Consider the following 24574-nt stretch of genomic DNA (forward strand, 5'->3'; position numbering starts at 1 on the left):
GATGGACAGGCTACACGATTTGAAGGATATCTGCACGTCATCTACATACATGGAATAAGAGATTGGAGGTGGCAGTGCCTTTCCAAGAGCGTTCATTTTTACTATGAAGAGCGTGCCGCTCAACACTCCACCTTGCAGCACGCCATTTTCGTGCACGTGAACATTTGACAGTGCACAACCAACTCTGACGCCAAAGGTTCTCTCCGACATATAACTACAAAGGATGTTTATGTTGCCCGCAACACCGATTGACTTTAGGTCACTGAGGATACCGTACCACCAAGCGGTGTCATAGGCTTTCTCTATGTCGAAAAACACCGTAAGACAAAATTGTTTATGCACAAAGGCATCCTTTATATATGTTGCAAGAGCTACGAGTTGATCGTTTGTTGATCGGCCCGCCCTGAAGCCTGCCTGGCAGCTGTCGAGAAGACCGTTGTACGCAAGGAAGTATATGAGCCTGCGATTTCTCATCTTCTCGAGAAGCTTGCAGAGCCAGCTGGTCAGGGAAATGGGTCGATAGCTAGCAGGAGAGGAAGGGTCCTTCCCTTCTTTCAAGAATGCTACAACTATGGCCTCCCTCCAAGGCCTTGGAATGTTCCCCGAAAGAAATATCTTGTTGTAAAGGTGAAGGAGTGTTACAAGAGTGTCTGTGTGTAAGTGCTGTATCATTGTATATGTAATGTTGTCTGGGCCTGGAGCTGAAGGTTTACACGTGTTTAGAGCAGCCCTCAGCTCATGTAGTGAAAACAGGGAGTTGCAAGAAGTCTGTGATTTGTTGTTGTCGCGTAGAGACTTCTTTTCACAAGAGGCTTTATGTTTCAGGAAAGTGTTTGTGTAAAAGTGCAGAGCTTGACACGTGTTAAAGTGTTGTGCAAGTGTGTTAGCCTGATCTTCTAGTGTGTCCCCAGTCGTGCTGACCAAGGGCAGGCTATGTGTATGTTGTCCTTTAAGTTTACGTATTCGTGTCCATACCTTGCGTGTGTCTGTGTATGAATTTACGGATGTTATGAAGAAGCGCCAACTATCCCTTTTTGCCTCACGGCGCACGCGCTTTCCCAAGGCCTTTGCTCTTTTAAAAGAAATTAAGTTAGCCGACGTGGGGTACAGGCGAAGGACACCCCACGCCTTGTTCTGGGCCACTCGCGCTCGCCTGCAGTCCTCGTTCCACCAGGGCCTCCTTGGGTTGCGTGGGGCACCGGAGGCCTGGGGAATAGACTTTGCGGCGGCGTCGAGAATGTGCGCCGTGAGCAGTTGGGTCGCCTCTTCTACGTGTAGGTATTTTATGGATGTGTAGTGCAGTTTAGATGTTTCTGTGAATGTACTCCAGTTCGCTCTTCCCTCATTGAACATTTTATGAGAGGGAGAAGTGTTTGTGCCTATTCCTATGTATGTCAATTTGGTGGGGAAGTGGTCACTACTATATAGGTTTGTGTCCACATGCCACTCAAGAAATGGGAAAAGAACTGCCGAGCCAAGAGCCAAGTCAAGATGTGAATAACTGTTTTGTCCTATGTTATAATATGTAGCTTGGTTTTTTTTAAAAAGGCATGCTCCCGATGATGTTAGAAATTTTTCAATTAGGCGACCTCGGGCATCTGTGCGGGAAGAGCCCCAGATTGAATTATGTTCATTGAGGTCGCCTAAGACTAAGTACGGTTCAGGTAGTTGATCTATCAGGGCCTCAAAATCAGTGTTCCATAGTTGGTAATCCGGAGGGATGTAGAGGGAGCATACCGTTATTAACCCATCATAAATAATTGTTCGAATCGCGATAGCTTCAAGCATGGTGTTTAGGTGGATAATGTGACACGCTAAGGATTTTCGGGCTACTATGGCCACACCACCTGAAGAATAAGTGCAAGTGTGCCTGTCTTTTCGAAAAACCAAGTAGCTATTCAAGAAGTTAGTATGTTTACTATTTAGGTGTGTTTCCTGAAGACACATGAGACTTGGCTGATGTGAATGAAGTATCTCGTACGCATCATCTAGATTGTTGATAAGGCCTCTACAGTTCCATTGAATGATATTGTCTGTTCCCATTATTTACATTTAAGAATGACTGGAGTGTGTGTGTGTGTTCATGTGTCGTCTTTCGGGGCTGTTACTCTGAGATTGGGCTTTTTGGGCCTGTCTGTAGGCTTGGAAGTCGATGGCCGCTCCTTGCGCTGCGTTGCAGGCAGGAACGGCCCGACATCCATCTCGTCGTCGGATGTCCGAGGGGTGCCCGACGAACCGGGCCCCCCGGACTTGGCCACCCCTCGGGAGCCCTTCGTTTGAGCCGCCACCGCCGAGGGCGTCCGGGGCGCCAGAGGTGGCACGGGCGGTGCGGTGGCGGTGGGAGCCGGTGCGGGGCCCGTGGTGTCCATCACCTCGGTACCCTCCAACGCACTGGAGGATGAGGAGACAGAGGCGAAGCGGCACCGGTCCTGACCGAAAACCTTGCCACCACAACCGTTGCTGCCTCAGCAAGCGGCGTGGTCGCGGGTTGGGCTGCCAGAGGCAACCCAGGGTGGGGGGGGGGGGGGGGGGGGGGTTGAAGGAGGGACCAGGTCAGACTCGCTTAACTGGGTCCCTGTTGAAACCAGACGCTGCTCCGCCCCCCGGCGGGCTGCGTCGGCGTACCTCCCCAGAGGGAAAGAGGCGAACCTCTTCCGCGCCTCTGGGAAAGCGATGTTTTCTGTTACCTTGAGATTGATTATTTTATTTTCTATTTGGAACTTTTCGCATTTCCTGCAGTAGGCCGCATGTGGGCCCCTGCGGTTTGCACAAGTGAGGATGTCAGAATTATAGTTGTCGGTGGGGTGGTCCTGCGCGGCGCATTTCGCACACGTTGTTTTGATGCTGCAAGAGGTTGTACTGTGCCCGAACCACTGGCACTTGAAGCAGCGGCGCGGGTTCGGAATGTAAGGACGAATGGAGTATCGAATGAAGCCTGCATTGATATGTTCACGAAGTGAGGAAGGGTTAAAGGTCAGGATAATATGTTTCGTGGGGATTATGTTATCATCCCTGCGCATCGTGATGCGGCGCACAGCTGTGACGCCCTGATCCTTTAAACCTTCAAGCAAGTCGGCATCTGTTTCCGTAAGAAGATCTGCCTCAGAAATCACACCCGGGGAGCTGTTGAGGCTCCGGTGGGGTGTGACCCTGATGTCCAGATCATGGATGGGGGTTTGTTCAAGAGGAGTGCGGGCTTGTTGTTCGGCATGGAGTTCTACAAGGATTTCTCCCGTCCTAAGCTTTTTAGCTTGATACTTTCCACCTATTGTGTTTTGCAGGAAAGTCGAAACCAGGAATACAGATAGGGAAGCGACAGGTCTTGCTGAGTCAGCTGACTCTATCACAAGCAAACGAGCATAGTTATTCATGGTTGTTGAAAAGACAGTTGTTGGAAGGGGTGGGAATGAAACTTCGGTGCGGACCCTTTTCACGGACCGATCACGTTTGAGGGGGGGAGGGGGGGGGTTGAAAATGCCATATACAGTGAAATCTCATTATAACGAACTTCAGGGGACCGCGGAAAATTGCTCGTTATTCTGAAAGGTCGTTGTAGCGAAAATCGCAAAAAAATAACATTTCAATGCCTAAAATGACCTACCTGTAATCTGTGCATCCTTGAAGTCATTTTTCAGAAAAAATGCACAAGTGATCATGAAACAATGTACGTTTATTTAAAGTAGTTGGCAATTTTCTTCTGGTGCGTGCAGAACAAACTTCGTAGCACGAAGGACTACAACTCTACCATATTCCTGTGGACTGACTCCGTGGCCGCGCGGTTTTCCCCGGGAATGTGCGATTGTAGTACGCTGTCCAGCACATCCGCAGTCGTCACGTGCTGGTCGCAGTCTTCGAGCAGAGGCATCGTCGTTCATGCCGTCCTTGCTGCCTTCTTCATCCTGAATGCTCATGCTCTGAAGATTGTCGTCTGGAGTCAGCTCCGCTGAAGTCCGTGAAGATCAAGCAAGCAACCCGAGCAGCGGCGGAACGTAGAAAAACTCGAGGTGCGGCGCGAATAGCGCGGCCGCGGCTTTCTGGACGGAGGATGCCACCCATGCTTCATTTTTTCCCCTTGTCCTCACCTTATTTTTTCTCTCTCTCGCATCGGCTCGCGCATTCCGCGGAGCAAGTTGTAAGACGTCCTCTTCTGCGCTGCGCTTTGCCGTGTCGTCTGCTATCATACGGCTCCGGTTGCCGCGATTGTTTAACGGAAATCTAAGAATCTCCGGCCTTGAAAACATGAGTTCGTAGTACTGAGGCGTTGTTAACATGGCACGGAACTAAATAAAACGATCGTTATTTTGAAAAGTTTGCTAGTCTGAAGTACGTAGTTGTGAAATAATTTTACATTAAAACTATAAGCAGTCGGCGTGGGATTTCTTAAGTGCTCGTTAATCTGAAAAGTTCGTTAATGTGGTGTTCGTTCTACCGACATTTGACTGTAGCATAGTATAAAAGCAGGGAGACGGCGGCACTTTCTTCTTTGACCTTAGCCTGGTTGTCAAAGAGGTCTCGGAGCTCCCTGCCTGGTAGACAGGGAGGGAGCCCATCAGCCGGAGCTTGACCAAGGCTCCGACGGCCACCGTTTACGGCTTCTACCCTTCACCTTTAAACACCTCGCCACGGTTGGACACGGCTTATGTATGGGAGCTCGGGGTCCGCGGTGTCGCTGCTCACCGTCACCATGAATACTCAAGGTGCCCCGTGCGGGGATTGAGACATTTTTGATGCCTTCGGGAAGTCTAGAGTGTCCTGTGGTAGGTTGGTTGCAGGAGCTCACGATATACTTGCTGGGAGGCCCTGCAAATGCGAGAGAATGCAGCGGGAAGACAAAAGAAAACGATGCTATTTCAGCGATAATCGTATTGGTGGCGTATTCTGGCATCAGCGGTTGTCATAATACACCTGGAAAAAGAGAGAGAGAAAAGTCTTTAATGATAATGGGGAGGTTAGCCTCTTGCTTCCCACACGAAATGTATACACGGTCGATTCTCGGTACACATAAAGCCAGACAGGGATTCTTTCAGTGCGCATTGCTTTCTGGATTATAGAAGTTGTAAGGGCGTAGATGTCCAGAAGACATCCTGTGGCGGCAAAGAATAACCTCCCCGCGGCTTTGGTCCAGCGCCACTCCGGCAGAGCCGTTTGATAGCCTAATAATAGCCTGTACTGAGAGGAGACCATACGTTTAAAGCGGGGGCAAGTCTGCTGACCGACATTTCTACTCGCAAAAAGAGTTTTATTATTGTCATCTCAATTTCATAGTCGTCAGCGTCGTCTGTTTTGTTCGCATTCAGCACCACCGAGTACAAGGGAGAGAAGAGTTTCTCCGAATGGTTTCTGCGAAACCGAAGACGAGGTGTACGCGGTACAGCAGCTTCTACGACGTTTGTTAAATCAGTCACCAGATATTGCTAAACCGAGGCGTCCAGGGGGATACGGTGTTGGATCAAAATAACGTGAAGTGACAGTAAACGCAACACAACGATATGTCTGGCCCATGCGTCTACAAAACACCTCCGAAACTTTCATCGTCGCATACAGGGTTCCGCGGCACGCTGTGATGTTTTGAACCCGGTTGGTTTCTACACCAGATACCTGCTATGAGGCAGTCCCGTGGTCGCCCCCGCCACAGTACACTCAATTTACAAGGCTACGCCACCACCTGAGGAAATGAAGTGAATGACAGCGACATGCACAACATTTCACGGAGCAAATTATCCGTGATGTGACGCTGCTTACTGAACAAAGCGTAATACTGGCATGGGGTGAAACTAGAAAAGCGCAATAAACTTTACAGCAAATGGTATGCTCGACATGGTTATTCGCTAGGATTTTATCACTGGTCGCGTCTAATGGTAGAATCAGTGCATTGTAGTTGCGCTGGACCATTAAACCATATTCGACTGCGTGACCGAACTCGTTAATTCGCTATTTTTGAAGGTATTCTTTCTCTTCAAAATTTGATACGGTTTAGTACGGTAACGCTGCCACATGTTACCTAGTACAGACTGCATATGGTCCCCCCAAACCATGAACACCACGGCTTAAACCCCGAACAAGGAAAATGGGTGAAAAAGCGGAGGTCAGAAAACACCATTTCATCATCAGCGTCTGGGGGTCATCCCAGGGGATGATGGTGAAAAGGTGTGGATTTCTGACCTCCACTTTTTCACTCGTTTTTGGCAATTCCTGGCGAAGGTCAAGGCGTCCCATCTGTACAGCGGTCCCTTGAACATCAGCGGCATCGAAATGAGCTGGACTCCAGTTCCTTGAGTAAACGTTTGCGTTTTTGCCGGTGAGACTGCAGAGTCAGGCTTAACGTCAGCCGGACGCGATTGCGGCTGCTTCCCGATTGGAATAGCTAGTGTGTACTAATGACTCACCACTCCCTGGGCAATTTCATAAGGTTAAAAAGTTCTCTGACCTGGTTGCAAGTTTCTTCGCAGCATCCCGTACCTACTGACAACCGTGAATTGCAAGCTATGCAGACTGACGGTGCTGGGGCACATACTCTTATTGGTTTGGGCAATCCCGCTGCGATTGACTCGGAACATTCATCCAGTTCGGTGAATCATCATCAGGAAATAGTTTACAATCCCCACTTGGCCAGTCCAGCGCACCGTTCAAAAGCAAGCCCGGTAAGCTCTGTGACTAACCTTGAAGACTGCGTCCCACTCAATGGTGGCGATTCATTGGCCACAGGCCTTAGGGATCCCACCATACTGGATTAACAGTTCTGTCGGAAAATCAGAGCAAGGTTCCCGTCGCCATGCGAGAGAAGATAATGCGACTGTTCTTGGACATGCAAGAGAGAGAGAGACATTATTGTCGGCCTGAAGATGAATCTTGCTCGGGCGGAGGGCCGGCTTGAAGAATTACGCCTGCAGCTTGTTGAAGTAACATCTCACTGCGAGTCGCCTTCCGGCCCTAAAGGCACACGTTTGCGTACCCGGCGTCGATACCGACTTTTGTGGAAGTAGTGCGTGGTGATGGTGCTACGCCCGCAATTACTGCTCGCTCCGAAGCCACGCAGCGGACTTCCGCTGGCACCTTTGGCCTTCAACGATGGAGTGCTGTAGGCGCAAACGCGCACTTGGCGTTTTCCAGCAGCCCAAACCTTGTCCTTCTGCTGTCTCTCGTTGGGTGTCTGCTAGCCCGGGGCCAGACACAATCACATTACTTTGGGCAATGACTCCTCCGCTATCGGAGTAAACCAAGTGAAGCTTATTCCGTCGCGCTCGGGGTTCAACGTCGTCTCTGCCGACCGAGAGTCCCTCGACAACCTCGAGGAGGCCATTGCTTCGAACGTGCAAATAAAAACTGCTTTTAAGGTTTCCCGTACCCCCCCCCCCCTCGTAGCCTACCGCAATTTAAAATTTCCAGTTTGTACCTCAGCATTCTCCCAGCAATCTTGCGTACAAATATCAATACGCGCAACAACCTCGCAATTCCCGAAGATGGCTTCCGTCATCGCACATTCTTCAGAGACCGCGCGGGGAACGATGTGCATATATAAAATAAAATAATTGCAAACATTGAAAACAGGCAGTTCACAATTGGACTGTTTTTAGACCTTAAAAAGCATTTGATTCGATAGATCATAATATTTTGCTAAATAAATTGGAGAGGTATGGAATACGTGGCGTAACAGGTAACCTTTTAAAAAGCTATTTGACTCAAAGAAAGCAGTTTGTTCAACTAAACTCCATTGCATCAGACATATTAGAGCTAAAACAAGGTGTCCCGCAAGGCTCCAAGTTAGGCCCGTTACTGTTTATAGTTTATGTAAATGACATCATAAATATAGAAGGTCCGCAAGAACTTGTAATGTATGCGAATGACACTAACGTTTTCTTCAAATCTGATAATATAATTAAACTTCACTCAATGGTAAATGTTTACTTGGAACCATTATCAAAGTGGTTATTAGATAATAAATTGCAACTTAAAGCTACAAATACAACTTGCATGATATTTAAGCCGTACAATAAAAATGTCGAGATTGAAATCACCATTATATTCAACGGAACCAAGTTAAACCGAGTGACAGAACAGAAGTTCTTAGGTGTTTGGTTTCAAGCACAACTTTCGTGGAATACGCATATTGCTCACCTGTCCTCCGAGCTCTCTAAAAGTATAGGTCTCATATATAGAATCGGCCATTTGATACCACTGTGGTTGAAACAAAACTTATACAATGCTCTCATTTATTCGAAACTATGCTACGGGATTTTGGTGGGGGGGACCACAAGTAAAACTAATTATAACAGGCTTAATGTATTGCAAAAAAGAATTTTGCGCATATATTTAGATTATCGTGGCTGTTACGCAGATTTAAGGACAAGTCCTTTATTTAATGAATATTCAATGCTTCGAGCTGACCAAATCTATTACATGAAGGTTCTGCACACCATTTATAAGCAAAAGACCAACACTCAAGTTAACAATAAATCTTCTGGCTACCATCTCAGGCATACAATACGGCACACTCCAAAAATAAGAACGAACTATGATGAGCAATCTTTCCTGTACCAGTCAACTGAAATATTAAATAAATTAGGAGAAAAATTAAACTTCGACGCCAGTGAACTCACGTTTAAAAAACAGGTCAAAGAAGTGTTACTTAAACAAAACGCTCGCAATACTGACATATAATTAAGGGTTCGAAGTATATGTATACATGTTCCCATAAACCTAGAAATTAAAAACAATTACAAACAAAAATATATTAATACGTAATTGTGACATGTAGTGTAACGGATGAAAGTTCATGCGTACGAATTACTGCGTTTATGTGTACATTGTGATCCCGGGAATTTGACACGCTTTGTATATTACATAAAAAGTGTAGTAATGACTTTGCTTTGCTATTTCACTATTACGATTGTGCTATCATGCTTAAATTTGTGAACAGACGTGTTGTAATGTACGCTGTAAATCGGGTGGCTGAGGCTTCTCTCAGGCCACGTTCGCTTTTAGCCTCAGCCTGCCCTTGGTTTTTTGCTAAGAAATAAAAAATCAAATAAAGAATCAAATATCATCGAGGTATCACCAGCGGTGTATCATTTACTTAAAAATCGGGACCGACTTCTCAAAAGCTGGACCTTCCGCCCCATCAAAGAAAACTTCTACGTCGCCACCTTGCCAGAAGTGCTTTCTTAGGACAATGTGTCCCACCGGCGTCCAAACGATCGCGTCACCTGCCCTGCCCATAGTGTGCAGACGCGCACTCAGCAGCTGCCTGTAATCTTGAAAGCAAGAATAACGTGGTATGCAGGAAGTGTCGTGCGGCTGGAAAGAGAGTTGCTCGTACTTTTAATGCACCATGCTGCGAAGTCTTGACTGCGCGCATCACCCGACTTTGAGCGAAAACCACCTCCGAGAAAAAAACGCTGGTTTGCCCAACGCGTGCTTAGGTTTTCCGAAAAAATGACATCACTGACATTTTTACAGGCCAATCTTCATCACACGCGCGCAGCGACAGCACATGTCGCCTCGTATATTGAAGCCCAAAAATTGAGTTCGCAGTTGTTTGTGGCCATACGTTCTAGGAAAACAAGTCCAGAAAATTCCTCATCAGTGGTTTAAATTCCACCATGGTCAAACCCCGCGGTGCATGGTTGTTTCTCCAAACCCATCTTTTTTCATCTTTCCTGTTCATGTGTCACCATTCATCATCGCCCTTGACTTGAGTGCGCCCGGTATTTCTATACTTTTGATAGGCGTCTACGCCGCTCCATCAGTGGCCCTTGATCACATTCTCACGTCTATAGCGTCAATAATACACACTCAAAATTCTGACAATGTGGTCACTGCGGGCGATTTTATTTCGAGGAACACGTTGTGGGGCAGTGATGTGGTTAACAAAAGGGGGAAGCAATTGGTGCAGTTCATTAGCTTGCGGCAATTGCGGATACTGAATGACATGAATTCCTGTCTGCGTTCCCCACTGACTACACAAACGTCGATTGACGCCAACATTGACGCACCAGATTGACGCACCAGAGCAGTCTGGTCTCCAGGGGTTTCCTGGACAGTTCGGGACACCGCGACTATGTCGGATCATCGTTTCATCGTCTTTGATATGAAAGCTGTTCCACTTGAGAGAAAGAAACGGCTAACAAAAGCTTCTGAAATTCGTCTAGTCGAGGAATTGCTACAGGATCCCTGGTTCCACACTGTCTCTTCTACTGCCATGGTATATCCGGAGAGTCTGGATGACCTCGTCAATGTGCTTTATGCGAAGGTCGACTGCTTGCGCAAGCGATTGGAGTGGCTGCCAAGACGCCACAGGGGGAATGCTTGGTGGCGAGGTGAATCGGCTCGAGAACGCACGCCTGTGAAAGCAATGCGTCGGAGGTATCTCATGTGCCGTGATCCCCTCCTTCAGGCCGATCTCACATTTTGTTATTACAAGTTACTGGCTGAGTACAAAGGCACATCGAGGCAACAAAAGGTGAAGCCGACAGAAGGAGGTGCACTATCGCCTCCCGTAAGAATGTATTCGGAATTCCCTTCAAAATTGCTTTTCACAAGCTTTCGTCTCCTTCCGTACAGCCCCCGCTTTACTCCTCCCCTGTACAATTGGAAGCGTTACTGCTACAAACCCTTCTGCCCACCGATGATTCTGAAGGCGATACTCTTGCCCATCGGCTATGAGGACGGTGATACGCCGCGCAACATACGCGCAAGCAACTAAGGATCATGAATTTACTATGAATGAACTGCGACTGGCTGCTCGAAATTTAAATTTAAATGCCGCGCCTGGACCTGATGGCGTTACGGCAATGCATGTTGGCCCTTTTTGTTGGGCATGCTTCCCCGTTTTTGCTGTCCGTGTTTAATGCGTGACTATCCCTTGGCCATTTCCCGTCGGTGTGGAAATAAGCGAGGGTTATTTTTCTACTGAAGCCGAATCGGCCGCCAGATGACCCCTATTCATACCGCACCATTTGCCTTTCATCGCACCTCGGTAAGGTATACTGGAACGCATGCTGAATGGTCGACTTTATTTCTTCCTGCACACGTACAGTCTACTGCACGAGCATCAGTATAGTTTCGCTCGGGTACAGAGCGCAACATCGACGCTGCACACCTTGAGCTCTCATCTCCAGTCTTGCTGTGATGAGGGATCGTTGGCTCTGCTTATTTCATTGGACGTTAAAGGAGCCATTGACTCCATTTGGCATCCGTTCTTGCTGTACTTCCTGGGAGCACACCGCTGCCATTCTAACATTTTCTGCTTTCTTGAGTCATTTATACATGGGAGGTCGGTGTACTACAGAATTCATGCAGGGAGTGTGCGTGTCCAGGCATCCATGGGCAGACCGCAGGGCTCATTTTTGAGCCCGCTATTGTGGACCATCGCGATTCATGACCTGCTGTGCCTTCCTGCACCACCTAATGTGCATATTCAGGCCTACGCTGACGATACAATCGTCGTAATCAATGGAAGTACACGGCGGGTGCTTGAGAACCTCGCCAACGATACTCTAGAGAGAATATTAAAATTGACGCGTGGTGCGAAGTCAATCCTGAACCCCACCATGTGTAAATGCCTGCTGGTATCGAGGGGTTAGGGAGGTGCGCAGCGGGAACCGATAATTAAGCTGTGCGAAATGACACTCTGCGGCGAGAGACTGAGGAAGCTCTTGAGTGTTGTGTTAGATAGTCGCCTGACCTTTGTCGCCCACACGAATCCTTGGCGGAACCGCATTGAGAAGATGTGTGCTGCCTTCATTGGTTTTGCGTGGCTTCGTTCCTTTCTGGGCCGCAGTAACCTTCGCCTTCTTTACCTCAGAGCAATTCTGCCGACAGTAACTTATGCCTCAGTTGTTTGGTAGGGCTACCATCAGCATCATTTGTTCAAAGCAAAAATTCACTCCTTGATGCGTTCATGACTGTTTTTAGTCACCGGAGCATATACCACAACCAGAATTGTGGGGCTGGAAGTATATGGCTAACTGCCTTCCCCTATGGGTTGGCTTGGACATAGAGACAGGTCTTTTCGACTCGTTTCACCTGCGACGGTCCATTGAGCTGCATGGAACACGCATTTTCCGGGGAGACGTAGACGATCATCCTCTTCTTTGCACATGCTGACATCCCGCTCTGCACTTGATCATTCCAAACCACAAGATTAAACTCCCGTACAGCCTCGTGGATGATGTTGAGCTTTGGCTTACATGCGTACACGGACGGCTCTTTTACCACGACGTCTGCCGGCGCCGGGTTCGTTGTGTTCAGCACGCCGGATGTAGTTTTGGTGGCTAAAAGATTTCCAATATTGCCACCGACCAGCTCTTACGGCGCGAAACTATTGCACTACAACGATCGTTCCTCTACCTCAATACCAACAAGCCCTCCTGTACCGTTTTTATTTAGTTCCCTTCAGCTCCTCATAAACTGTTCATAAAATTCAAGACAGATATCAATCACTGGATTTTTCCGTTCCAGTCTCTCTCTTTCACGTTCCCAGCCACTCCGGAGTGTGGGGAAACGAGCTCAGCGATCTCGTCGCCACAGGAGGGGCGCACTTCAGTTTCAGTTTCAGTGTCAGTTTATTTTCCACAAGTGGATGGTTCCTCGGGTAAAAGCCACTTTTGCAGCTTGACAAAGCCCGAGGAACCGGTACACCAGACAACGGTATGCAATCGGTTTGCATGTGACACGGAAACAAGACAAAATACATTCCATGATAAAAAGAAAAAGAAAAAAAAATCGCCACGTGTTTCGTGTTTGCGAAAAATGACAATAAAGAATAGTGCAATTTCTTCGTTTTTTTTGGTATTGCATATAAACCTACATTTGCACACATAAGTACATATATTTGTGGGCATTTTTATAGTATATTCATATATACTTATACATAATTCATGAAATCACACACATCATATATGTACATACGGCAACAAGAAAGAGAAAAATAAGGAATATATAAACAGCAAATAATGTAAGAGTACGTACAAGATGAAAAGAAAAATAAAAACCCAGATAATATTTCTATCATAACGGAACTGTGCGCGAGATAAGAATGCGCTTTGGACGCGTAAGATAAGGATACTAATTAATTCACATTATAATCACCTTTTGTTCATACTCTTGAAAAAAAATGAAACATGTTAATCGCAACAAGCAATCATTCCTGTAACAGCACGAAATGATTTCGCAGCTCCTTGCGAGTCATTCCGCTTGTGTTTTTGTGCTGATTCAGCAATGTTGGAATGTTATATGTTAATGACTGTAGTTTATAGTTTGTGCGAAATGAAGGTACAGCCCATAAAATTGGATTTCGTGTATTAACATTAGTGTAGTGACTTTGCAATCCAGCTAATTGTTTTAGATAGTTTGCAATAACCGGTGAAGTGAAATACATTGTATCTAATAGCCGGAATTGGTACATGTTATCAAATCGAACAATATTGTATTTTGCAAAAGCCTCTTTTGTTGTTTGCATTCGGTCGATGCAAACTGTGAGAGCGCGCCTTTTGAGGACAGGTCGGCTGGAGTGGCAGCGGCGGAGGGGCTCAGACAACACAGACACCGGGTTTTTTCGATGGGTGCCAAGTGTTCTGGCCATACCTCCATTTTTTCGTCCACCCCAAAGGCTCGCCCAACTTTTAACCGGAGATGGGCGGTTTCCCCATTATTTCCACCGGGTTTATCTGCTGCACAATAACACGTGCTTCTGCCGACACAGTGCTCCTTCCGTCATCCACCAGCTCCTGGATTGTGCAAAAACAGTTCCCCTTGAGACCCGATTAAGACGCGTCGTTGGCCTCCCACTGGAACCTGCTTAGTTGCGTCAGGCACTGGGCAACACTGAAACGGGGAAACTTTTAATAGGACTGGTGGAGCTTGTCGGCCATAGCGTGCCGGACATTTCGCGCCAGTGAATCGGATGTGAAATTCACGTAGCCGGGGCCTGTATGCTTGTACATGAAGTCTTCCTTCCCCTACGACCTTTGAGCGAAGCCTGGAGGCAAAGCATGTGTTGATGAGTGAACTCATGTTCGTCAACAACTTCTGTGACGTTCGTGGAGTTTCCGTGTCTTTACATTCATCCGCTGCGTGATTCTTCTGGGCCCTGCACCTCAGCGCTGTGCTCCTGCTGCTATGTAGACAAGCAGTGTGTGTCGTTCGGGATTCGAAAGTGGTGTTCCCGTGCTTTCATGTAAGCCCGGCAGGATCAGTGACCCTCTTGTGTTCTAGTGGCATACTTTAAGGCATTTTAGTATGTTGTACGCTCATGCGCGCGTTCAGTACGTGTGTGGATGGGCAGGTGGACGTGTGTGGCCATGCGGGTACGAACTGGCTGAACTGCTATGAACTGGCTGAAAGTGAATCAATATGTGGGGGTATGTATTTTTGTATTGTACAAATTGCCTTTTTCAGCAAAAGGTATGTCCGGGTAAAAACCCCTTTTCATTTATTTTTTCTTGGCTTCAAACCTGCCATAGAGTTGCTGAAGCGGATGTTGTTCCCCATGTTGGATTGGATTGGAAAACATTTATTGAGCATAAAAGTGGGTGGCTTTCTCAGTCCAGATAGCGTTATTTTTTTATTTTTGGGAGGGGAGAACATAGGAAAAGAATTGAAGGAATTGGATATTCACCAGGATTTAATCATTAGCCGCGTGTAATGGTAGAACGAGTGCGTTGTAGTTAAGATGAACCATTAAACCATATTAGACTGCGTGACCGCGCTCCTTAATTCGCTGTTTTTGGAGGTATTTTTTGTCTTCGAATTTCATACAGTAACGCTCCACATGTTGCCTACCACGGACTCCATATGATCCCCGCAAACCGTGAACACCGCAGCTTAAAGCGAACAATAAACGCCAGCGTTTGGCGTTCAAAATGATGTCAAGATAACTGCAAAGATACGTCGTTTGTAGCTCATTATAGCTGCGAATTTTGTGAAAAGCCAAAAAAATGAAACCCCTTTGCTACTTGGAGGCACAAGATGGGGCTAATTTGAATACAGCAATAACTACCAGGTCCTCATTTCAACGCATTCAAACCTCGATCCTTCTGTTCTGGTAGAGCAATTGTGCTGGCCGTAGCCGTGCTTTCTGTGGCGGCCTGCGTGTACGACGCAGACAATCCGTGGGTTACATTGCAGTGTACCCGCCGCTGTGGCTCAGTGGCTAAGCAGTGGTGCTGCTGAGGCCAAGGAAGCGGGTATAATCCCCGCCACGGTGGAAACTTTTTCGTTTCATTTCACTTAGTTACTCTCCAGCCACAGTGGATTACAAAGACGAGTAGGCTAATAAATAACAAACAGTAAAAAGGCAGTGTTACAATAAATTGCAATACAGTGTTAGAAATAGCCGTTTTGAAGGCGTTAGTGCCTGTCATTGATGCGATGAATGTGGGAAGGTGGTTACAGTCGCCGGAAGTTTTAGAGACAAAGGAGTTGAAGTACTGGTTCATGCGGCTGGAAGGAATCTCAACTGTGTATTGGTGATACTGCGTTATGGTATGTAGGTTGGGGGCAAAAACAGTGAATAGGAGAGGGCTCTATTAGTATGATAGATGTTATGAAGGAGAGACAGACGTGAATTTTTGCGTCTTAGTGAAAGGTTAGGCAGGTTGAGATTTGCTTCTATTTACGTGACATTTGCAGTCTGAAAATAAAAATGATACATCATGAAACGTGTACAGCGATTTGGAATAGGTTTGATGCAGTCTTTGAACGTGTCAGTGTGAGGATCCCAACTAGATGACTCATATACACGTTTTGGCCGCACTACTGTTTTTTAAAGAAGTTTTAGGTTTACCACAGCACGAGAAACATTTCGACGTAAATATCCAAGAGTGCGGTTAGCGTTGAATGTTATGTAATTAACGCAAGACTGCCACGAAAGGTTATTACAGACGACAACGCCGAGGTACCTGTAAGAAGAAACGTTGTCTAGTGGGAAGTTGTAAAGTAGGTGCGAGGGGGTTGTAGCTTTTGATGGATTACTTGTGATCCTCATCGATTTGCATTTAGCTATGTTAAGTTTCATTAAACAAGTATTGCACCACGAAGAATTGTTATCCAGGTCAGTTTGTAGGACGTCAGGACCATCAAGGCATATGACACTTTTCTGATAGAAGTGGCAAGCAAAATGCCCGTGTCCGTGTATAGAGATTTCGGCGTACGTTAATATTTCCCGATGGTCAGCATTAATCCGGTTGGCTCCACTGCAGCGTGGCTGATAGCTCAGGTGTAGCTCCGGCACGCTAAACCCCACAATCAATGAAACGTTACTGTGACCCAGCTTTCATCGTATGGTCCTCAATTCTCAGTCTAGGGCTCTCCACGGATAGTCTGCGGGTAATCCGTGGCCTCTCCTAGCGACCGGATTATATGCGAGAAATGTCTACCGTGTTGCGTCTCAAACAGTGCGCGGCTATTCTGCAACTGATGACCGACAGCCCCAATTTTTTCCCATTTTTGCGTAGGCTGCTCCGAATCACTTTTGTGCTGTTGTAAGCAACCGCACGGAGCATGGAGGCACGCTAGCAGACAGACACATTCGTCTGGGCGGGCACGCTTTTTCGCGTGCACGAAGGTTTCGCCTACATGAACGCTATCACAGAAACAAAAGCGAGGGTGAAGGAGATGGGGGTTTAAATCTGCTCCTACAGGTATTACTTGAAACGGGAAGGGGAAAAATAACAGCGCTGCTCATTCACAACGTTTTTGTCTTAGTTTGTCTATTCTCTCAGTTGCCGAACCCCTTTGCGGGGTATCACTTACATTGCCCAGTTGTTTAGTCTCCATTCGCACCATTTCCAGCTATTGCTTTCATCCCGAAAACAAAAATAAACTGCGCTGAAGGAAAAAGAACTATAATGTCGTATTTTTTCTTAATTTCTCGTTAAACACCTACGTGGTGGTGCGAGCACCATTGGGGTATTGGGCTGAATAATAGTAAAAATCCTCAGTGGGTAGGCGTCTTGGGTTTGCTGCATGATTATGAAATAGTTTTTGCTCCTGATAATTCGAAATCTGTTTTAGTGAGACAACTACTCCTTTGGACACTGAACAATTGAAATGGAAATTCTCGCATCAGAACCAAGCAAAAACAAAACAAGCATCACCGCAAGTGTGGAAAAAAAAACTTGGGTGCATTTCTCATTTTGCAGTCCATGAGAACATAGAAAAGTACGATTTAATTTTGCTAACCGTTTCTTTTAGTAGTGCGAGCGATATTTCCTTACAATGATGTTTCCCTAGTGGCTCGGTTTGTCCACATCGCTGCTTTTCTTAAAATCTTGCGCTACTTAAACCCAGAAATTTTGGTCAGTCTGTATGTCTGTCTGTCTGTCTGTAACTCGATTCAGCCAACCGGCCAAAGTAAAATTGATATTGCGCAGTAGTCTTATATACTCACAGCCAAATGTAAACGTCTAAGCCCGGTTTATATGTTCATACTTGTCAACTTTGTTGAACAAGAAAAAGACATTACGCAAATATAAGAAAGGAAATTAGAACACAAGGGATATGTACAATGTCCTTTTATTAAAAAAATCATGGATGCTTGGTTTTTCGATAAAAATGATATTCTACATCTACTGCAGGAAACCGCCGCCTCCTGGAGGCATATGAAAAATCACGCGGCAACAGCAACGAAAGGTTCCACTAGCTAGGTTCCACGTTCTGCTTGGAACGCACGTGGAGCACGGCCACGCGGTTCCATAAACCTTGTAGTCGGCCGCCTCCATTCACGCGCGTCTCCGCCGTACTGCAGCGCTGGCATCGAGGAACCCGGCCTGTAGCAGTGGAACGCGGTAAATTCAAATCACCTTGCGCAAACCTTCAGTGTGTTTACCTTGGGATGAGCGCGACGGTACAGGAACAGCATGAGAGGTGAGCGGGAAAACAAAGGGGGGCATTTTCTTGGCAAATTTCTACAAAGACTATCGTCTTTTGACGACATTTGCAACGAAAGGAGCAGATACGCGGCCATTTTTTTCTTTTATCTTTGCCGCGGCTCGTACTAACAGGATTTCCCTGCCTGCGCCCGATGCCGTGACAAGTGACAGAGAGGGAGACGGAGAATAAGCTTTACTTTTCTCACATTTTGCGATTTTTTTCACTCCAGACTAGTGAGCGGTGACTTCAGTCCACAAGCATATGGCTGTAACCGTCCGTCCGTTCCGTATTGACCAGCCGAAGCTCGGGGCAGGGGTCGGAGCTGGCCAGCGTCGCCGCCTACTGTGAAGGGGTAGACTTGGAATTGGGAGGGAGATCTGGGGTGTTGTGGCATGCCCACACTATGCGGTATAGCGTTCCTGGTGTGGAGCATTGATTGATAGTAGGGTTTAACGTGCCGACGCAACGCAGGCGGTGAGGCGCGCCGTAGTGGAGGGCTCCGTATTAATTTCGACCACCTGGGTATCTTTAACGTGCACCGAAATCTCGTACACACGGGTGTTTTTTGCTTTTCGCCTCCATCATAAAAGAGGCCGCCGAGGCCGGGAATCGAACCCGCGACCTCGTGCTCAGCAGCGACTGATGGGGAGCAGAAGATGCCTAAAGGTGAGAATTGGGTGGGGGATAATTTGTGTCAGAGAGTGTTGTGGGGAAAACGTTTTTTTCGAGCTGGAGAAATATTACTCATCCCGCTTTGGCGAGTGATGGACGTGGAAGACACACATCTTATCTTAATTGGCGGGGGAAGACACTGTGTGGGAAAGTATGTAAAAACATTTTTAAGAAAATTCTCCGTCTCATCCCCGTCAGCAAAAAAAAGTAGTAGCAGCCTTTCCCGCAGGCACGAAATATCAAATAAATCATCATTTTCAAAGAGGGCCCCCGATTTCGCGCGTGTCGGCGCAGTGGCGCCTGGCCCTGTCATGCATGATCATCGTAAACATAATGCGTAAATAAAATGGTCTTCCTTGATTCCTATCGTGCTGTCATAAGTGCCACGGCAATTGTAGCGTCGTCTTTACAGTATTGCAGCCATTTAGATTTTTACCGGCTTTATTGCTCCTCTCAATTTGTTTTTGCGGCCATTGTCAGGTTCCCAGCTTAGCGGCATCAAAACCTCTGTACGTTCTGATGGGCTAACGGGGACTAAAATAAAATAAAAAAAGCTAAGAAATGTAAAAAGATATCTTTGCCGAACCAGTGGGGGTCTTGTGGGTGCGAGACACACTAAATATTTTTACACAATAAGTCTCTGAAGAAGGCGCGGTACAGGTGTGACTAGGGTGGCAAGCTGTGGTTACATCCTTTTTATTTAGATCCCAAGATCATCATTCGTAGTTATATAGCTATACGTGTAATTACACGCATTGCAAGAGACCCGAGTGGCGGTGCACGATTGAACACCTGCGGTTTTTTGTAGGTGGTTGAAAGGACGGGAAATAGGTGTTGAGTTGTAAATCCACTAATTAAGCCCATAGACATAATTTGAAGCACTGTAAGGTACAAACACCCCTACTGCTTTTAAGTAGCTACTCTTTTCGAAGCGGTATGGCCGCCTCCATATCTGGATATAATTACCGTTATGGTACTACCCGTTTCCCGCGATAAATATACAGCACACAAATCAGGGCTCGTCCCCTGCACATTGTTCATAGCGGTGAGAAAATTATGAGCATTATATAGTGACACGGTCAAATATAATCGTAGGATGACATGTTCATATCCTATAAAGTGTCGTACCAAACCAAGGACTTTTTTCGACGGCATAACAATGTAAACCACACTCACTGAAAGTTTTGCATTTGAATTCTCTCCCCAAATCGCGAAAATTGTTGCAAGGTGGCTGCACCTAGTTTTGCGTTGTGCCAACACCCTTTACATATACAGGCCTTGGCGGAGCCAAGTCTAACGTTTTTCCACGGCTTCTTGGTCACCTGTTTTCGTGCCGGTACATAATAAGGACGAATGAGGCTCACGAGTAACGGTGAATAATCGATTAACAAGCTGCTCAAAATTTTTATTTCTTTGAATTTTCAAGTACAGCACCACCCGTGTACTTACGATTACGCCTTGAAGCGATTAGTTCCACCAACCTAAAGTGGACATTTACGGGGTGTCTGCGTCTTGAGTCATCTATGAAACGCGTGCAGATTGGTCGTCGGGTGTAATATTGTTACGTGGCGGCAGGACAATGATGAGGCGAACCATGAGCGACGATGAAGTGATGTATTTACAAGATGTTGCCGCAGAGCGATGCAATCCATTTACAAGCGGCCATGATCGCTCGGGCGAGCCTCATCCTCTTCGTCGTCTTCGGTGACGGGTTATGGCGCTATGGGGCGTTGTCCACGTAGGTGTTCCTTGACATCACCCCCCCGGCGGAGGACGACCGTCCCGGTCGAGGTCACGATTAAGACAGGGTGGCGAAGCGGATGAGCAAAGCGATGAGAACATGTACAATGATGTCCTTGCCGCCACTGATGATGGTGATGGTCGCGATGAGCACCGCCCCGGAACAGCTGTGACCACCGCCGACCCCACGAGGCAGCGACCAAAGCTTTCGGAGAAGCGCCGGAGATCTGGGCGGGGGGGCGTCGTCGGCTATACATCTGGTCGTGGCTGGTCAGTTCGTCTGGTCTCGGCGGGGCATGGGCAGGGGACACGGGGCTGGGGAATGTCGCGTCCGTGGCTCACCGGAGCTGGGGCGGACCGACGCTTTCCAGGAGCCAGGATGAGACTGCTTCATGAGCCGAGACGGGGTGAAGCTCGGGGCGGGGATGGGACGAAAACCCGCACCATCCACCAAAAATGCTACGGGGAAGGTATTGTATTAACCAAAGGTATTTACAAGGGAAAGCCAGAGCAGAGTGTCCAGATTCACGCACGAACCAAGTCGAGAGCGATCGTCGAGAGCGATCGGAACACCTACGTGGAGAATATTGCCGCATGCTCGCCAAACGCCTCAGAGCTAAGCGCGTCCCACAGGCGCACGCCGGTGTTGCCGCGACGCGCTAACCATCGGTTATACACCTGGCCACCCCTCGCATGATCGCCAAGTGGACTGGACCGCGTCGTGCGGGACTGCGTCGTGCGGGACGCAGGTTGACGAAGACGCTGGGCGCGGGTGTGTGTGAGACGCCGAGCAGCGAGCAAGGTCACCTTTTGTTCTCTTGTCTGCGGGCCCAAGTGCGCCCCAAATAAATCAGTTTGATTAGGCCTATTCGTCTTTGTCTACGTGACAATATATATCAGCGCGCAAAGCCTGAGTTTCTTCTCTTCTCGAAATAAAAACCTCACGGTATCTCCACTTTGCGTGCAGCCCTGTGCCTATCCACGCGCGAGGATTCGAGGTTAGAAATTGAATTTGAAACGTGAGTCGGTGAGCCTCAGAGTCGCCTCATTCTATATGCAACCAATGGGTGTTCTCGAACCTGAGGAGAAGTAATAAAGAACGTTTGCGCAGACCGTTTCTTCTTTTGAAAGAACAGTGCACTTTAAATGCAAAAAGAAAATACAACAATTCGCACGGTGCCTTTGAATTATAAACGAGTGCCCGCGCGTTTTCCATGTTATTTGAAGTGGCATCGGAAAGAACGTGCCGCCCATTTAAAGAACTTCGCAAACAACCACTCTACGCGGTCATTTTCAAATCTACTACATGTTTTTTATTCCCACCCTCAGGGGTCAGTGAACCCGAATCTCATTTATAGTTATTTTTGTGAATAGTGAGGATACTTTTGAATGTTCGGGCTTCTTGTTGGGCGAGCGATCATAACGCGAAGCTTCAGTGGTCTCACTGATGACGCATGTAACGCGAAAACACCCTGCAGGAAAGCCAACTTTCTGTGTCGATGATGACGAATGATCCTGGTGGAAATAAAAAAAAAATGTTTCATTTGGCCATGGTCGAAGCGGTTTTGAAAATCAAGAAACCAAAGAATCCGTGACGAGAACAACGGAGTTCTGCGTGCCGTTAGTCTGTTAACCACAAGACATTAGGCCTAGCTTCCCATTTTTAGGTTTAGGACGTCAGGCCTAACGTCACATCTTGGTGTCTAAGACCTCGAACCGGCACCCACTCAAGCAACTGCTCACATAACGCCAAGCAGGAGGTACCGATTCGCGCCGTACACCCCAAACGCAAACGTTAGGCCTACGGAGTACACACGCAGCAGTTGCTGTGGGTATTCTAGAAAAGTGGTGCGTACCTCCACATACTCACAGTGTGGGGTTCTCCAACCAAAGAATCCATGACGAGAAAGCTTTGCGTTCAACCATCGTCTCCGTTAGACGAAGGAGTGCATGATTTCTGATTTTGCTTTCATGTTTGGCTTGCCCGTGAGATGGGTAATAGGTTCCTTCACAAGCTTTCATGCAATAGGTATGTGCGGTTCTGTCGAGAGGTAATGAAACTAGAGGTATTGTTACGGAAAGCAAGGCGTAACAACGAAGGTGTATTGAGCACACTTATTTAAAGACAAACGAGCGGGCTTGGCAATAAAGCGTCAACCGCAAGGAGCGTTTCTGCTCGCGAAAACGCGCCGCCCACGCCACAAGGCGCGCTGACGCTGCCGCGGAACCACCCGCACACTGCGCGCTGCGCTGCCGGCGCCAAACATGGTGGCGGCTTCGGCCGCGAAGTGTTGTCGGGAGCTCGAGCGACCGCTTCTAAGCGCTCTCTATTGGCGGTGAGCGCGAACACAAGCGGCGCTGCGAAGCGCGCCTCCGTGACGTCAGCTTAGGGATTCTTGCATTTGTCGTCTGCTTCACTCAGGATCGCTCTCCCTGCTGTTTCTTTGCGCTCGGTCAACGTCTGATGCTTGTCCGCACGAGAATTGGCGTGTGGGTAACTTTTTATCATAATAATAGGCTTAAAATCGCATACACTAGCTCATGGGCTCATGGTGCCAATTAAAGTATAGTTTTGGATACCGCTACGGGAGAAACATTGCCGGCGCCACCCCATTCCTTGCGAAGCCGGTCCTGTGCGGAGCGCGAAGAGTCGGAGCTAGGCGTCAGCTTCTCATGTAAGCATTCGAACAAAAGGAACAGTCAGCTGCTAATAACCGACAACAGCGAAAATGGAAGACCAAAACATATTCTAGGCCTTCAGGGCTGTCGGCTATGGCAGAAGGCATCACGATTCCCGGTAATCATATGTAAGGTAAAACAGTTTTTGCAACCTTGCCGAACGCTCGAACGCGTTTTGTCACATCACTTTACGTTGTCAAGGCATGAAAGTTTGCCGACATGCACTATAGACTGCAAAAACTGTAGGTTGAGTTCCAAATAACCCAGTGTGTATATACGCGCGTGCTGATTCTATACCAGGCATCTAACCAGTATGGAGGTTTATTGAGCAAAACGAGTCACGTCTTCGTTAAATTTATAGTAACACATATATGTTTGTTAAGACCTGGAGGGATATTTCGGAACATTTTGCACAGCCATTTCTTCCCGATATTCGGATATGCGTTATAGTAAAACTGCACTCAAGAAGAGAAGGAGGAGGAGTAAGAGGAGGAGGGGAAAACTTTGTTTAACAATTAAATCGATCTGGTTAGTGGGCCGGGTCCTCAGTCCAGGACAAGAGAGTAAAAGTAATTTTCTTCAAATCATAGAACGCCATCCCGAGTATATAGAATAGGATTTGTTCCTCGCGCCTGGAAGGGTCAATAAAGAGCTACTTGGAATTCTTCTTCGGTTTCGAGTCTTGTAATATATGCAGGTATACTATTTATTACGTTAGTTAGCGAGTATATCATGCCTTCAACACTGTAATCATGTCATCATTGTTCGAGTTGAGAGTCAGTTCGTTTGATAACTATATAATTATGATAGAAATTCGGAGCACAAAAGCCGCCTTCGAGTGCTGTGGACCACGTTGTTTAGGGCGCGATCGCGGTGGCGTAGCACAAACCTTCTTATTGTATTTGCATGTGAATAAACAAAGCACGCTGCGGATATGCACCATCTTGTACGCAGCCGTAATGAAAGCCAATTTGTGAAGAAGGGAATGTATGCCATACAAAATGAAGGAAATATCCACACGACCTTTGTGAGGCTCCCAAACATCCCGAAACCTCCTAATAAGAAGTTGGTGACGGCGCAGAAAAATTAATGCATTGGGCAGAAAAAAAAGCAAGAAACATTAATCCGATACAAGACAACAACGAAAGAAACAGAAGAAAGCCGCTTTATTTCCTGATGTGCGATGAGCGTGTAGAGGCCGCTGCTTGGTACGTAGTATTAGACTGTTGAGTCTTCATAGGAGCATCTCAAAAATACTGCAGGGAAGCCTACGTATTTTGAATACTTATCAAGAAGCTCTGATCGCTGACCCTCGCGAATAAGCAAGAAAGGATGAGTTACACACATCTTCTGACCGATACTCTGAAGAAAGTTGTTCTCTATCTCTTAGTGTGTTGCAAACTTGTGGGGGATACAGCTTCAAATTATTCAGATGCGTCAGAAGCTGGCAAAACAACTGAGTCGCTAGAAATACGCTTTTTAACGCACTACAGCAACGAAGCGGGCGATTTCTAGCCCAGGCACTGTTGCCCCTCACAAGCGGAGTGTAGCAGACGACAGCGGCGCGAATCCCTAAGCCGACGTCAGAGCCAGGGGGCGCCACTCAAAGATC

The sequence above is a fragment of the Haemaphysalis longicornis genome, unplaced genomic scaffold, assembly GCF_048455015.1.
Source record: "Haemaphysalis longicornis isolate Haplotype H1 unplaced genomic scaffold, Haemaphysalis longicornis Haplotype H1 scaffold_12, whole genome shotgun sequence".
Taxonomy (NCBI): domain Eukaryota; kingdom Metazoa; phylum Arthropoda; class Arachnida; order Ixodida; family Ixodidae; genus Haemaphysalis; species Haemaphysalis longicornis.